Source organism: Procambarus clarkii, chromosome 54 (assembly GCF_040958095.1).
Source record: "Procambarus clarkii isolate CNS0578487 chromosome 54, FALCON_Pclarkii_2.0, whole genome shotgun sequence".
In the NCBI taxonomy this organism is placed as follows: Eukaryota; Metazoa; Arthropoda; class Malacostraca; order Decapoda; family Cambaridae; genus Procambarus; species Procambarus clarkii.
In genome coordinates, this window is record NC_091203.1 from 14,842,953 (window position 1) to 14,856,464 (window position 13,512).

General features: G+C 44.6%; 1 long non-coding RNA gene across 1 annotated transcript; it reads right to left on the reverse strand.

The window, feature by feature from the left end:
- Positions 1-5,584: 5,584 nt before the first annotated feature.
- LOC138352627 (uncharacterized) lies at positions 5,585-6,159 on the reverse strand. The gene is made up of 2 exons (XR_011222845.1): positions 5,901-6,159; positions 5,585-5,803 (listed from the first exon to the last, which is right to left on the reverse strand). It is a non-coding gene; the product is annotated as an uncharacterized lncRNA (long non-coding RNA).
- Positions 6,160-13,512: the final 7,353 nt, after the last annotated feature.

The following is a 13,512-nucleotide window of genomic DNA, read 5'->3' on the forward strand; positions in this document are numbered from 1 at the left end:
AGCTGGGAACCCAACAAAACTCAACCGACTTAAATTTACTGTGAACGAGAAACAGCCAATGCTGGATCTCGACAACTACTGGATGAACCGGATTAAAGGACCCGAGAGCCATGAGCGCACTACGAGAGTCAACAACTACAAAGGAAGACTGCCAACGAGAAAGCAGGAGACGAAGAGCATAGAGAATAGCACAAAGTTCTGCTGTAAAGATGCTAGTCTCCGGAGCCAAGTGACACATTTAAGTGCGATCAGGAAAAACAACAGAGTAGCCAACACCGTCCGCTGACTTAGACCCATCGGTGAAGACAGAAACGGAGTGGGAGTGAGAAGAAAAGTGCTCGAGGAAAAGGCATTTTAGAACCGAAAGAGGGGTAAAAGCTTTAGTGATACGGGTCAAGGATGTACAAAACCGCGGAAGAGGGACCCTCCACGGGGGCAAAGAAGGAACAACACGAGGAGAAACATCAGAAATACGAACGGAAAGAGAATCCTGTAGGCGAGATAACCGGACAGAAAGAGGGAGGTGGTGAAGAGGAACAGGAACCGCAGGAGGGGTAAAAGTTAAAGCAAGACAGAGGCGAGAGGAAGGATGTTGCAAGGACCGGGCAAGATAGCGAAGACAGTAGCGATCACGACGGTCCTGGAGAGACAGGAAGCCAGTGTCAACATACAAGCTAAGGATGGGAGTCGAACGAAAGGCACCAGAACTGAGGCGCAACCCAGTATGGTGCAAAGCATCAAGACGGCGAAGAGTAGAAGGAGAAGCAGACGAGTAAGCAGGGCAACCATAATCGAGCTTAGACAGGACGAGAGAGGAATGTAAAGCAAGGAGAGTGCGCCTATCTGCCCCCCAAGAAGTATGGGACAAGACCCGAAGGAGGGTAAGGGCCTTAGAGCACTCAACACGGAGGTAAGAGATATGGGGAGACCAAGACAAACGAGTGTCAAGGAATAACCCCAAAAGCTTCGCGGAATCTTTGTATTCAAGGGGATGACCATAAAGTGACAAAGAGGGACGAAGAACGACAAGTTTCCGCGTAAAAGTCATGGCACAAGTCTTAGAAGTAGAGAACTTGAAGCCATGATCTGTGGCCCAAGACGACACGGCATCAATTGCAAGTTGAAGCCGGCGTTGAAGGAGAGGCGAATCATCACCCTGACAACAAAGGGTAAGATCATCGACATAGAGAGCGGAGAAGACACCAGAAGGAAGAGAGGAAAGAAGACCATTGAGGGCAACCAGAAAAAGAGTAGTGCTCAGAACACTACCCTGGGGCACACCTTCGTATTGCTGAAAAGAGGGAGAGAGAGCGGTACCAAGGCGCACCCGAAAGGAACGACGAGAGAGGAAGCTGCGGAGAAAGAGAGGGAGATGACCACGAAGGCCAAAAGAATGAAGTTGAGATAGGATATGATAACACCATGTGGTGTCGTAAGCCTTTTCCAGGTCAAAAAGGACGGCAACAACGGAGGTCTTAGCAGCAAAAGCAGTACGAATATAGACCTCCAAGTTCACCAGGACATCTGTCGTGCTGCGGCACTTGCGGAAACCAAATTGAGAAGGGGAGAGGAGGTGATGGTGTTCCAGGAACCACATCAGACGAACGTTAATCATACGTTCAAAGAGTTTGCAGACACAACTTGTGAGAGCAATAGGGCGAAAGTCCTTAGGGGAAGTACCCAGAGACCCCGGTTTGCGAACAGGGAGGACAACGGCATCGAGCCAGTCCTCAAGGACTAACGACGACTCCCAGATCCGATTATACAGACTCAGTAAATACTGAGACGTGCACGGAGGGAGATGGCGAAGCATCTCATAATGAATACCATCGGAGCCTGCCGCCGTAGAACCGCAGAGGGCCAGGGCAGAACGAAGTTCAGAGAGAGAGAAGGGATCATTATAGGGAAGCTGAAGATGAGTGCAGAAATCTAAAGGACGAGACTCAAGGACAGGTTTACGAAGAAGGAAAGATTGGGGAAGATGAAGACCAGAGCTAACAGTAGAAAAGTGGGAACCCAGTTCGGAAGCGACCTGCAACGGGTCCGCCACAAGAGTATCATGGAGGTGAAGGACCGGTGAAACATCGGGAACGAACTTACCCGCTATCTTGCGGATACGCTTCCAGATCTGGGCCAGGGGGTTTCGGACGTAATTGTTGAGACATAAGATGCCCAACATTCACGTTTAGCCGTACGAATGGCCCTACGGGCCACCGCACTCACTTTCCGAAAGAAAAGAAAAGAATCGGTCGTCTGCCTACGGCGGTGCCTCTTCCAGGCTGCACGCTTACTGCGGACAGCCAGAGCACAGTCCGCATTCCACCAGGGAACGCACTTCCGCGGACCCCGAGAGGAAGAGCGACGAATAGAGCGGAGGGCAGCGTTGAAGACAGTGTCATGAAAAAGGAGGAGAGCGCGAGAGTGAGGCAGAAGGGAGAGGTCACAGAGAGCAGCACTGAAGGTAAATAGGGTCCAGTCTGCCTTAGCAAACTGCCACCTAGGGAAAGAGAGGGAAGGGCGAAAAGAGAAAAAGGAAACAAGGATGGGGAAATGATCACTTCCATGGAGGTCATCAAGAACCTGCCATGTGAAATCTAAGTAAAGAGAAGAAGAGCAGAGAGAAAGATCAAGACAAGAAAGGGTGCAAGTCCGAGAGTCCAAATGAGTGGGCTCACCAGAATTCAGAAGAGACAGGGAAGAAGAGAGGAGAAACGGCTCAAGGAGGCGACCCCGGGTATTCGTCAGAACATCACCCCAAAGGGAATGACGACAATTGAAGTCACCCAGCAGGAGCACAGGCTCCGGCAAGGAGTCTAGGAGGTGTTTCAAATCAGGAAGAGAGCGGGACACTCGGGGGGAGATAAATGGAACAAACTGTGTACCATTTCCCCACAAAGATATGAGCAGCAGAACAATGGAGAGGCGAAGGAAAAAGTAAAGGAACAAAGGGAACATCAGCACGAATCAAGAGAGCAGAAGAATTAGAAACCCCAGCAATGGCTGGGGGGGGGGGGGGGTGGGGGGAGAGAAAGGAATAGCCACGAAAACGACTAGGACGATCACCAAGCATTGGCTCCTGGAGACAGACACAAAGGGGCGAAAACCGCGAAATCAGAAGTTGGAGTTCGAGGAAATTGGCGTAATAACCTCGAACGTTCCATTGAAGAATGGACAACGACGAGAAGAGAAAGGACAAAACCAGAGAACAAGGAAGAAACCAAGGCGAAAGAGCAACAGAGCACGTTAAAGAATCAGGGTCGGGATGAGGGTCAGCAAAGTCAGGGTTAGGGGGCATGGGTAAACTGAGCAAAGACGGAGGGAAGGAAACGGGAGAACAGATCAGAGGTGGGCGGGCGGGGTCCGGAGGAGGAGGAGGAGGAGGTGGAGGAAGAGGAAGAGGAAGAGGAGACAACGGAGAGGAGCAGTCAAGGACAGCAGCAGGAAGAGGGGGAGTAGAAAGAGGGGAGCGCACCCCAGCAAGAGCAGAAACCGAAAGGGAAGCAGGGGCCAAAGAAACCTCCATAGCAGGAACAGGGGGCGCAATCACTGAAACGGGAGGGGAAGGAGCAACAGAACCTGACTTAGGAGGTGAGGAAGAAAGCGAAGCCTTCTTACCCGCCGGGGAAGAGGAAGGAGAGGAGCACGGGAAGGAATCGAGCGGATGCGGTTGGGGCGCGAACGGCGTTGAGAACCCCTAGAGAGAGAGGGGTCAAAAGGCGCAGTAGTCACAACGAAAGACAGCCACACCAGGGGACGAAGTGGTCACCACCGGGGGTTGGAGGCTCGACCCAACCACAGAGGAGGGAGGGGAGCTGGGGGAAGAAGTCAGGACGGTCAAAGGAGGAGCAAGGTCGGGGCCCAACGCAGCGGGAGCTACAGAGCCTGGTCTTCCAATACAGGCCGACTCGGGGGCTTGGTGGCCCACCCCACGAACCTGAGAGGGTACAACGGAAACATTCAACGACAGAGACGAAAAGTGACAAATTCATCCACGAATGTGCCCCCATACCGACCATGGAGCCACAATGAGAGGCAGGACACCCAACAGGAAGCTATCGCCGACCATGCCAGGGCCCCCTAGGGGTGCGTCGTGAGTATACGCCCCACAAACGCCACCTTAAGAACCGTCAGTCCGTCGAGATCGGGTTCAGCGACGAAAGGGGGATTGACAATAAAAGGTTCCCCTCGCTCGAGACGTTTGGTACTACAGTTCTACGGGTGCAAGAGTATGCCTCATCAAGCACCCGGGCGTCAAAATAGAAGAAGTCCAAAGAAATAATCCAAAACAAGCAAAAGGTCGGCAGGAAACGACAAGCAGATAGGAGAAGAGGGGGAAGAAAAACGAAACATAAGGAAAAGGAAAAGCGATCCGGCACAATTGGGGAAGACAGCAGCAGGAGTGCAAGGCCAGAAAAGGACAGAGGACTGCCCAACGGAGCATCACACTCCGGTAGCCGTCCACCAAGCCCCCTCACGACGCCAACGGGCCGGATGGGGAGGGGGTAACCAAAATAAGCAAAAGGTCGGCAGGAAAAGACAAGCAGATAGGAGAAGATGGGGGGGGGGGGGGAAAGCGAAACAAAGGAAAAGGAAAAGCGATCCAGCACCATTAGAAGACAGCAGCAGGAGTGCAAGGCCACCAAAGGACAGGACTGTCCAACAGAGCATCAGACTCCAGCAGCTGTCCACTAAGCTCCCCTCACGGCGCCAACGGGCCGGATGGGGAGGGGGAAACCCCAGCAAATAAAGCGCGTTTGTTTTAAAGGATCCACGTGTGCTGGATACGCTCAACCCTTTCATCTACCACCGAAGAATACACGGGTCTCTATGCAAAGTGGATGCACAGGGTTGCAGTACACTTGCGCACTGTCACAACAGGAAGAACAGGAAGAGCGAGTAAGTCACTCCTTACTAAAGACTGAACACCTAGCCGCTGACAATGTTAAGTTACCACGTATTGAAGGTAGTGTGGCTGTAGGGATTAAGTGAAGAGATATGCAGTTAAAGAACTGCAGAAAGTAGAACACTTTTGCAGAGAAATGGTCAAATTTAATGAGCATTTTAATTTTCGATTAACTTTTTTTTTTCAATTTACTGTATTAGAGGTCCAGCAGACCACCACGTACCCTCCCCCCCCACACCCTAGTGCATCTACACCCAAGTCATATAGTCAGTGATGAAAGTATCCTCTTAAGACTTATTTACCAGGTACTCAACCTTCGAGTATCAGTTTTATAGATAACCTAAGAAGGCTGCCATTAAAGCTTTAAGTACCTTATATAATTTAGTCTCACATTAATAGTCAGTTTTCTCCTTTAGCACTGTGGCTGTCACGTTTTCACGACTTTACTGCGATGTGTTTCATTGGATCACTGACCATCTCTATGGTTCGAGTTGCCGAATATTTAGTTTGTTGACTAGACATCCCGCCCAGGAAATATTTCCCCATGTATAACACGCACTATAGGAACCATAAGAATACAGCTTATAAGTATCTACTCCATCTTACCAACTGCTTAACAAATTTCTGAACAGGCAAACAGACATTTACTGTGGACACAAAGTTACCTATTAAAAAGAACAATTCTTGAATAAAGTTTAATAGACCATACAGACCGATAATGTTAAATATGTTTAATATTACGTTCTTTAAAAATCTTAGAACGGATGAAGGTGCTACAGCTGTCTATAACCGTAGCATGCTCCGGGGACGAGGACCGTGTCGGTGACTGTGCGGTAGTCTGTGAACACTGTGCTCTTAGTATTTATGTTTGTTCTCACCAACGTTGTCGTGTACGACAGCCTGTGGGGAGTAAATTGGACAATTAATAGTTATTCTTTCAAGTAATGAAGAGACTGTCAGTTACAGTACAATACTGTAGACCTGGCATCGAACTTACACTTGGGTAGCAGTAGTAGTGTAGGTAGTCTGCATGATTACGTTCGAGGTGTGGGCGATTGTCATGTAGTCTAAAGACCTTTCAGTCACAATCCTGAAGTCTGACTGCACGTACGTGACCGTTAGTGTTGAAGGTCTGACAACTACTGTTGTCTGGAGGGCCACGCGGTCATCCACCGGCGTCTATGCCACTTGTGAAAGAATACTTAAACTAGTCCAAGGTCAGCGTCCAGACCATCGTTTATCACAATTCATACCAAGTACTCACCGCGCGTGTTCCAGTGGTGACAGTCCGGACGGTGAGGAAAGTGAGGGTGACAGCCACACTCTGGAAAGCCTGATCAGTGAGGGTGACGAAGCGGTCGATGGTGAAGAGCTGGGTGACAGTGGGGTTAAATAGTGCATCCACTCTGCTCACTTGAGGACTGCCATACCTTGCACCAGCGTAAGGAGCCGGACCGCTGCTGCCAGAGGTAGCTCGAGGCCCGCTGCTAACTTCTCCAGCCCTGTCACCGCTGCCTGCTCCTTGGCCAGAACTGCCAACTGGACCGCCGCCGATGCCTTGGCCGAGGTTAATACCTACTCCTTGACCGCTGCCAAGGCCTAATCCAGCACCCAAAAGTGGACCGCTGCCGACGCCCGGGCCGCCTCCTACAACTGGACCGCTGCCTTGTTGACCTGATGACCCCCGAGAGCTGGTACTAGCCGCACCTCTGGTCTGACTGCCATAACCAGAGCCAGGCTGATGGGTTAGAGGAAGGCAAACCATTTAAAAAGGTACATGTAAATACGCCATTGTATGTCTTAAAATTACAGAGAAATCACAGGTCTAGGAGCTGCGTACAGGCACTGGTGCGCCGTAGTGGCTATACAAGTCTTATAGTACAGTAAAGTAAATCAAAAGACCGCTCCAAAATTTTAACAAAATCTACACATTTATAAAAGTATGCGCTAGATGTTACATACCTGTAAGGTTAAATTTAAGCAGTACCAAATAGTTGGTTGTAAAGGCCAATTGTTCATCTTCCACCCATAGTGAATGATGGAAACAATTCCTAGACTCCTTACAAGCCTTAATGTGACCCTTTACCACTGAGCCTTCATGGTTGAGAAGGGCCTTAACCATTGGTATAATTTTCTAATGTTTTTTAAAATTTTACAACAATAAAAGGCTTATGATAATGCTGTGATTTGACTGGAAACTTTAGTGGTACTATTACCTTATTATTTAGGAATGAGATATCTATTACAAAATATATGAACCAACAAAACAATTTAGTTTTAAAATTCAGAAGGAACATTGTATACTAATATATTTATAACAAAGTTATAATTGTTTAGGCTGCGACTACGCTAGCACGACATTCGTGACTTGTAATAGTTTGTGGATAACTTCATTAATTACAATGTTTTCACTTATTTTACCGTGTTTAACTTCCTATATAAAAACAAATATTAAACAAATATGAGTCCATAATGTCCGTTACAAAAAACAAAAAAAAGTATCGCGGGACTCGAGAACCTGTCGTAAACAGGTTTGTCTGCCTTAAGACCTGCTTGCAAAACCATTACTGATCTCTTGAATATCTTCATTTGTGTTTGAATACATCATTTTCCCTCCCGTGCTGTTATAGATCAAGTTCTTTGAGCTTAGAGAAAATGTTTGTTAAATATGACAGCTAACCACTTAGGGTTAGTGGTATTATTAATGGTAGCGGGTCTATAGTTCAGGATAACACATCGCGTCAGAAATGAAAGTCGGGAGATCCCCAGCTGGATATTTGGGATGAATAAGGAACTAATGTCGCCAAGATATGGATTACTGGCAAGCATTTCCAGTGAAACTATGCAAAAATCGATGCTGTATGAATTGTGTGTTTGGGGCAATTTTCAGGCAGAATATAATCAGAATCTGTTGATGCAGAATGTTGAGGTGTGCAAATATATACATCGTCATGGTATGATTAGTTTTAATGGGTCTGTTGATAGATGTCTCATCATCCTGATTTTGTGATATATTGTGCCTTTACAATATATCATCTTTCAGATTCTTTGCAAAATGTCACTCACTTTATACCTATAATGTAAATTTCAATTTAGACTCTTATGCACCTGTATAAGAGTCTAAATTGTATACACCTTCAGTTAATTGTAGTCAGCATTTAAATGATTTGGAGAAGTTGTTACCAATTAAGTTTCTGATTTAGATAATGACAATGTCTACTGCTTTTCTGTCATTGTGACTCATGTAATTAATGTACTGTTCGTTTTATGTATATTTTCCCAGTTATAAATGAGCAAACATTTATGAGTACATGTTTTTATCATTACTGTCAGGGATACGTGTGATCGTTTTCTGCCCACTTTTCATCAAGAACTGTACTCACTATATTCAGATTGGCTGGAAGGATAGGTTTTCTCCCTAGTAATACATCACTTTCTATTTTGCTAAGCGACAAACAACTACATAGGTTGCCAGTTACACTTTATCTTTAAGGTGATTGGTTTACTTAGAAATATAATTGAAAAATGCATTTGGTCTTTTCTTCCCTGAAAATTTTCCACAGGTTTTCCAATGAGCTCAGCAAGCTTTGTCTCAAGGTGGGATTTGAATTTTGATGGTTTCAAGCTTGATAGCTGCAAGAACTTCACTGCAAATAACACTGAGGCCTGGATTCTCGTTTTTCCATTCGCACTTAATAAAGCCATACTTCAAAAATTCTTCGCTTTGTTGCCTCCACAACATTTTTTTCTTGGCAAGGAGTTCAGAAGAGGATGCAGACACAGATGCCTCTCCCAAAATCGTCACATTTTCACCTGCAAGTTTGTCTGCCTGTCTGTATGTCTGTCTGTCTATCTTTCTCTGTTGTACAAGGAGGCGTTAATGACTGAGATCCATTAATACAGCGATTAATGTTACATTTTTTTCAGGGTTAAGGCATAATCTTTAATGTAACTTAAAAAAAGATCTCTTCACACTTTGGAAGTTCGTAAACAACAAAACTCATACCTGCTGGATGGGGTACTGGTAGTTCTTTTACTCCCCCAAGCCAGGCTTGACTCGAGAGAGTTTCGTCTACCAGGCCGTTGTTTGGAGTGGCCCACAGGCCCACATATCCCCTTCAGCCCGGTTAGTCTGGCACTCCATGAAGAAAACTATATTGTTTTCTCTTGAAGATGTCGCACAGTTGTTCCGGCCATATTTATTTTGCTCGCTGGGAGGATGTTGAGCATCCAAAGACCTCTGATGTTTATACAGTTTTCTCTGATTGTGCCTATGGCACCCCTTGCTCTTTACTGGTTCTATTTTACATTTTATTCCATATCGTTCACTCCAGTATGTTGTTATTTACTGTTTAGATTTGGGACCTGGACCCCTCCAAAGTTTTCCACATATATATTATTTGATATCTCTCTTCTCACCATTCTAGTGTGTACATTTGGAGAGCTTTGAGACGTTCCCAATAATTTAGGTGCTTTATCGCGTCTATCTATGCCGTATAAGATCTCTATATTCACTATATTTCAGCCATCTCACCTGCTCTGAAGGGGGAAGTGAGTACTGAGCAGTACTCAAGACGGGACAGAACACGTGATTTGAAGAATACAACCATTCTGATGTGATCCCTGGATTTGAAAGTTCTCGTAATCCATCCTATCATTTTTTCTGGCTGACGCAATATTTGCTTGGTTATGCTCCCTAAATGTTAGGTTGTCAGACATCATTATTCCCAAATCCTTTACATGCTGTTTTCCTACCTTGGGCATATTTGATTGTTTTGTACCCTGAACAAATACACAAGGGCCGTGACGAGGATTCGAACCTACATCCGAGAGCATCCCAGACGCTGCCTTTACCGACTGAGGTTACCGATGCTCTCGGACGTAGGTTCGAATCCTCGTCACGGCCCTTGTGGATTTGTTCATTTAATGCATCAAGCTATTATGATTTCTGTGTATAGTGTTTTGTACCCTGTATTATGTTTAAGGTCCTTATTTTTACCGTACCTGATTACCTGGAATTTATCACTGTTAAACATCATGTTATAGTCTGCTGCCCAGTCGAAAACTTTATAACATTAGCTTGTAGTTTTTTAATGTATTCAACAGAGGTAATTTTCATGGTGATTTTTGTGTCATCTGCAAATGATGATACGAAGCTGTGACTTGTATTTGCATCTATGTCTGATGTGAGAATAAGGAAAAGCAGTGGTGCAAGGACTGAACCCTGAGGCACAGAGCTTTTAACGGCGCTTGGACTCGATTTTATATGGTTGACTCTTACTCTTTGTGTTCTGTTCGACAGAAAACTGAGTATCCAGCGTCCTACTTTACCAGTTATTCCAACTGACCTCATTTTATGTGCTATCACTCCATAGTCACATTTATCAAAAGCCTTTGCAAAGTCCGTGTATACCACATTTGCATTCTGTTTGCTTTTAATTCCTCAAGGATTTTTTCGTAATGGTCAAGTAGCTGTGAGAGCCATGATCTTCCCGGTCTAAATCCATGTTGGCCTGGGTTGTGGAGGTCATTGGTTTCCATGAAACTAGTGATCTGACTCCGGGTCGCCCTCTTAAATACTTTTAATATTTGGGACGTTATTGCAACTGGTCTATAATTCTTTGCCAAGTGCATTGCTCCGTCCCTTGTGTAGAGGGGCATTGTCTGGTGATTCAGGCGCATCTGGTATTTCCCCCGTGCCCAAGCTCTTCCTCTGCACAATACTGAGTGCCTACGCTACTGACACCTTGCATTTCATTATACAAATTGAATTCCATGAGGATTGAGTGCATGGGCATGTTGTCAATTTCCTTTTCAAAAGCTATCATGCACGTGTTAATATCAGTTAATTTACAGGGGTTTGAAAATTACGCATAAAGAAGTTGTCCAGATCTTCCACTTTCATGCTGTTTTTTGGAATGCTAAACATGTCCTCAAATTTTTTTTTTAGGATTTCGCTGATTTCTTTGTCATCCTCTGTGTATGAACCCTCACTTGTACATAATAGGTCCAATACTGGCAGTGGTTTTTGCTTTTGATTTAGCATATGTGAAGAAATATTTTGGTTTTTTCTTTATTTCTTGAATTGCTTTCTGTTCTAATTGACTCTCTTTAATTTGATATAAATGCTTCAGTCTCTATTCGATTTCTAAAATTTCCCTGTTTAAATTATTCTTTCTTTGTTTGGAAAGTCGTGTCTGCTTAAGCATTTCCGTTATTTTTTTCTTCTTTTGTAGTGTCATCTGCGTTATCTTTCTACGTTCGACCTCGTTCTGGCTTTCCTCATAGGCACATGTATCAGACAGACTTCATATGCTTCAGAAGTTCGTTTTTTTATTCTTTGTGTAGGATTTTTATTACTTAGAATAGTTTCCCATTTAATGTTTGTAAGGTTCCTGTTTATTTTCTCCCAGTTTATCCTTTTATTAATAAAATTGAATTTAATGAATAACCCCTCTCGTTTGTTGTTTCTCTTAGGCCTATTACCGTGATTAATGTTAGTTTGCACTTCAATGATCTTTTGGTCCGAGCATGTAGTGTCTGAGATTGTAATATCTATGATTAGCTCATCATTGTTCGTGAATATCAGGTCCAGCGCAATTTCGTTCTTGGTTGGTTCTGTAATCTCCTGATTGAGAGAGAATTTGTCACAGAATCTCAGTAGTTCTCTGCCCTGTGGTTGGTTATTTCCAGGTTGATTTCTTGCTATAATGTTATTGTTTACTAGTCTTCATTTTAAACTGGGTAGATTGAAGTCTCCAAAAATAATAATATCTGGTACTGGATTTGTTAGGTAATCAAGAATTGTCTCTATTTTGTGTATCTCCTTAGTGAATTCCTCAACTGTTTCAACTGGCTGTTTGTGTATAAGAGTAATAAATAGATTTTTATTTTCATGTTCATTTCAAAGACGTAGGTGTGTGGAACGTCCTCGTTGTCCATAACGTGTATGAATCACGTTTTGCCTGCCTCCCCTCGCTCTCGTTCATTAAACCTCTGTTGATGTTTTTTTTAACAATGTCAAGGTTTTTTACCTTGTGATGATTTCGACGCTCAACGTCGCCGCGGCCCGGTCATCGACCAGGCCTCCTCCAGGTTCTTTATTATTAGTGGTTTTATTTTATAGTTTAACAATTATATTTTTTATGATAAGGGAAATAATAATATTATTATATGTATTCATACCTCAAATTCTCATTTATTCTATCAGCCTGTCCTCAGGGAGGAGATCCCTCTCAAAGCAATAAATTGGGAACAATTTAAAATTTGTGCTATTATCTACTCATTATCTATGTATAGGTTTAATTAAGGTTACTTTAGACTAAAAGTGGGTTCGGTTAGGTTAGGTTTCATTACGTTTAGTTACGTTAATATTATAAATTATTGAGGATAATGTAATATATATATAATTCGGTAACTTGACCAGACCACACACTAGAAGTTGAAGGGACGACGACTCATCGCCTGCATATGGATACCACGCGTACGCGTCTTACTCTGTTTAATTTCTTTGATGCTCTACCTTCCTTCAAACGGCCTTTTTTCGCCTTTGAATCTTCCCTGCTTGCCACCAAGCGTCGAAAGAACCAGCTCAGGTTTCTTAAAGACTGTCTTGCTGAGCAAGTTCTCCCTCTTTCTTTATCTCACTTTCTCCAGTTCAACACTTCGGGATCTCCTTTCCCTGAACATGCCCGCCTTCTTCTTCAAGAACTTATTCATGCCACCTCCTTGCAAGTTGACGAGGCTTTTCTTGCTGTTCGTCAACAGCAACGCTTTCTGTCCTCTTCTCTTTCCAGTGATCTATGCAATATCATTTTTCCAATTGCATTTGACACTGCTCACGTCTCCTCTTCCCACCACTCCTCCACACTACACAACAAACTTCAACGCCTGATCTCCAACAGTCCTTGGGCCAAATACTCTCTCTCTGACTGTGTTACCAACCTTTCGTCCTACTCTCTTTTTAAACACCAGCAAGAACTTCTTGGTCTTGGTCTGTCTTTTGCTACTTTCCCTGGCCCACGTTGTGGCATTGATCTCATTAGTTCCTTTGACAGGTTTGTCAATTCTAACTCTAGTACTCTTTCGGACCTGTCTGCCTTTAGAGGGGCCCTTATCCCCGTTCTTGACAGCTTGTTTTCTAGAAATCACCACCTTCCTCGTCGCTTCCAGCTTGCCCTTGCCTCCCTGAAATCTAACAACTCTATTCTTATCCTTCCTTCCGACAAAAGCAATTCGTTGGTTGTCCTTGACCGTGAGGACTACCTCCAAAAAGCAGATGTCTTGCTCTCTGACTCTCGCACTTATGCTCCTCTGACTTCTAACCCTTTGGATCGCCTCAAAATTTCCTTTAACCGCAAACTAAGACAGCTCTCTAGTCTTTGCCCTCCTGACTTTGATCTCATTAAACGTTTCCGTGTCATCTGCCCTTCTCTTCCTTATTTCTATGGTCTTCCTAAGACTCATAAACCTGGTGTTCCTCTTCGTCCTATCATTTCTTCACGGGGCTCTGTCAGCTATCCTCTTGCCTCCTGGCTCGCTAAAACCCTGACACCTTACCTTGGCACTTTTTCCCCTGCCCACCTTCGTCACTCTCAGGACTTCATAGA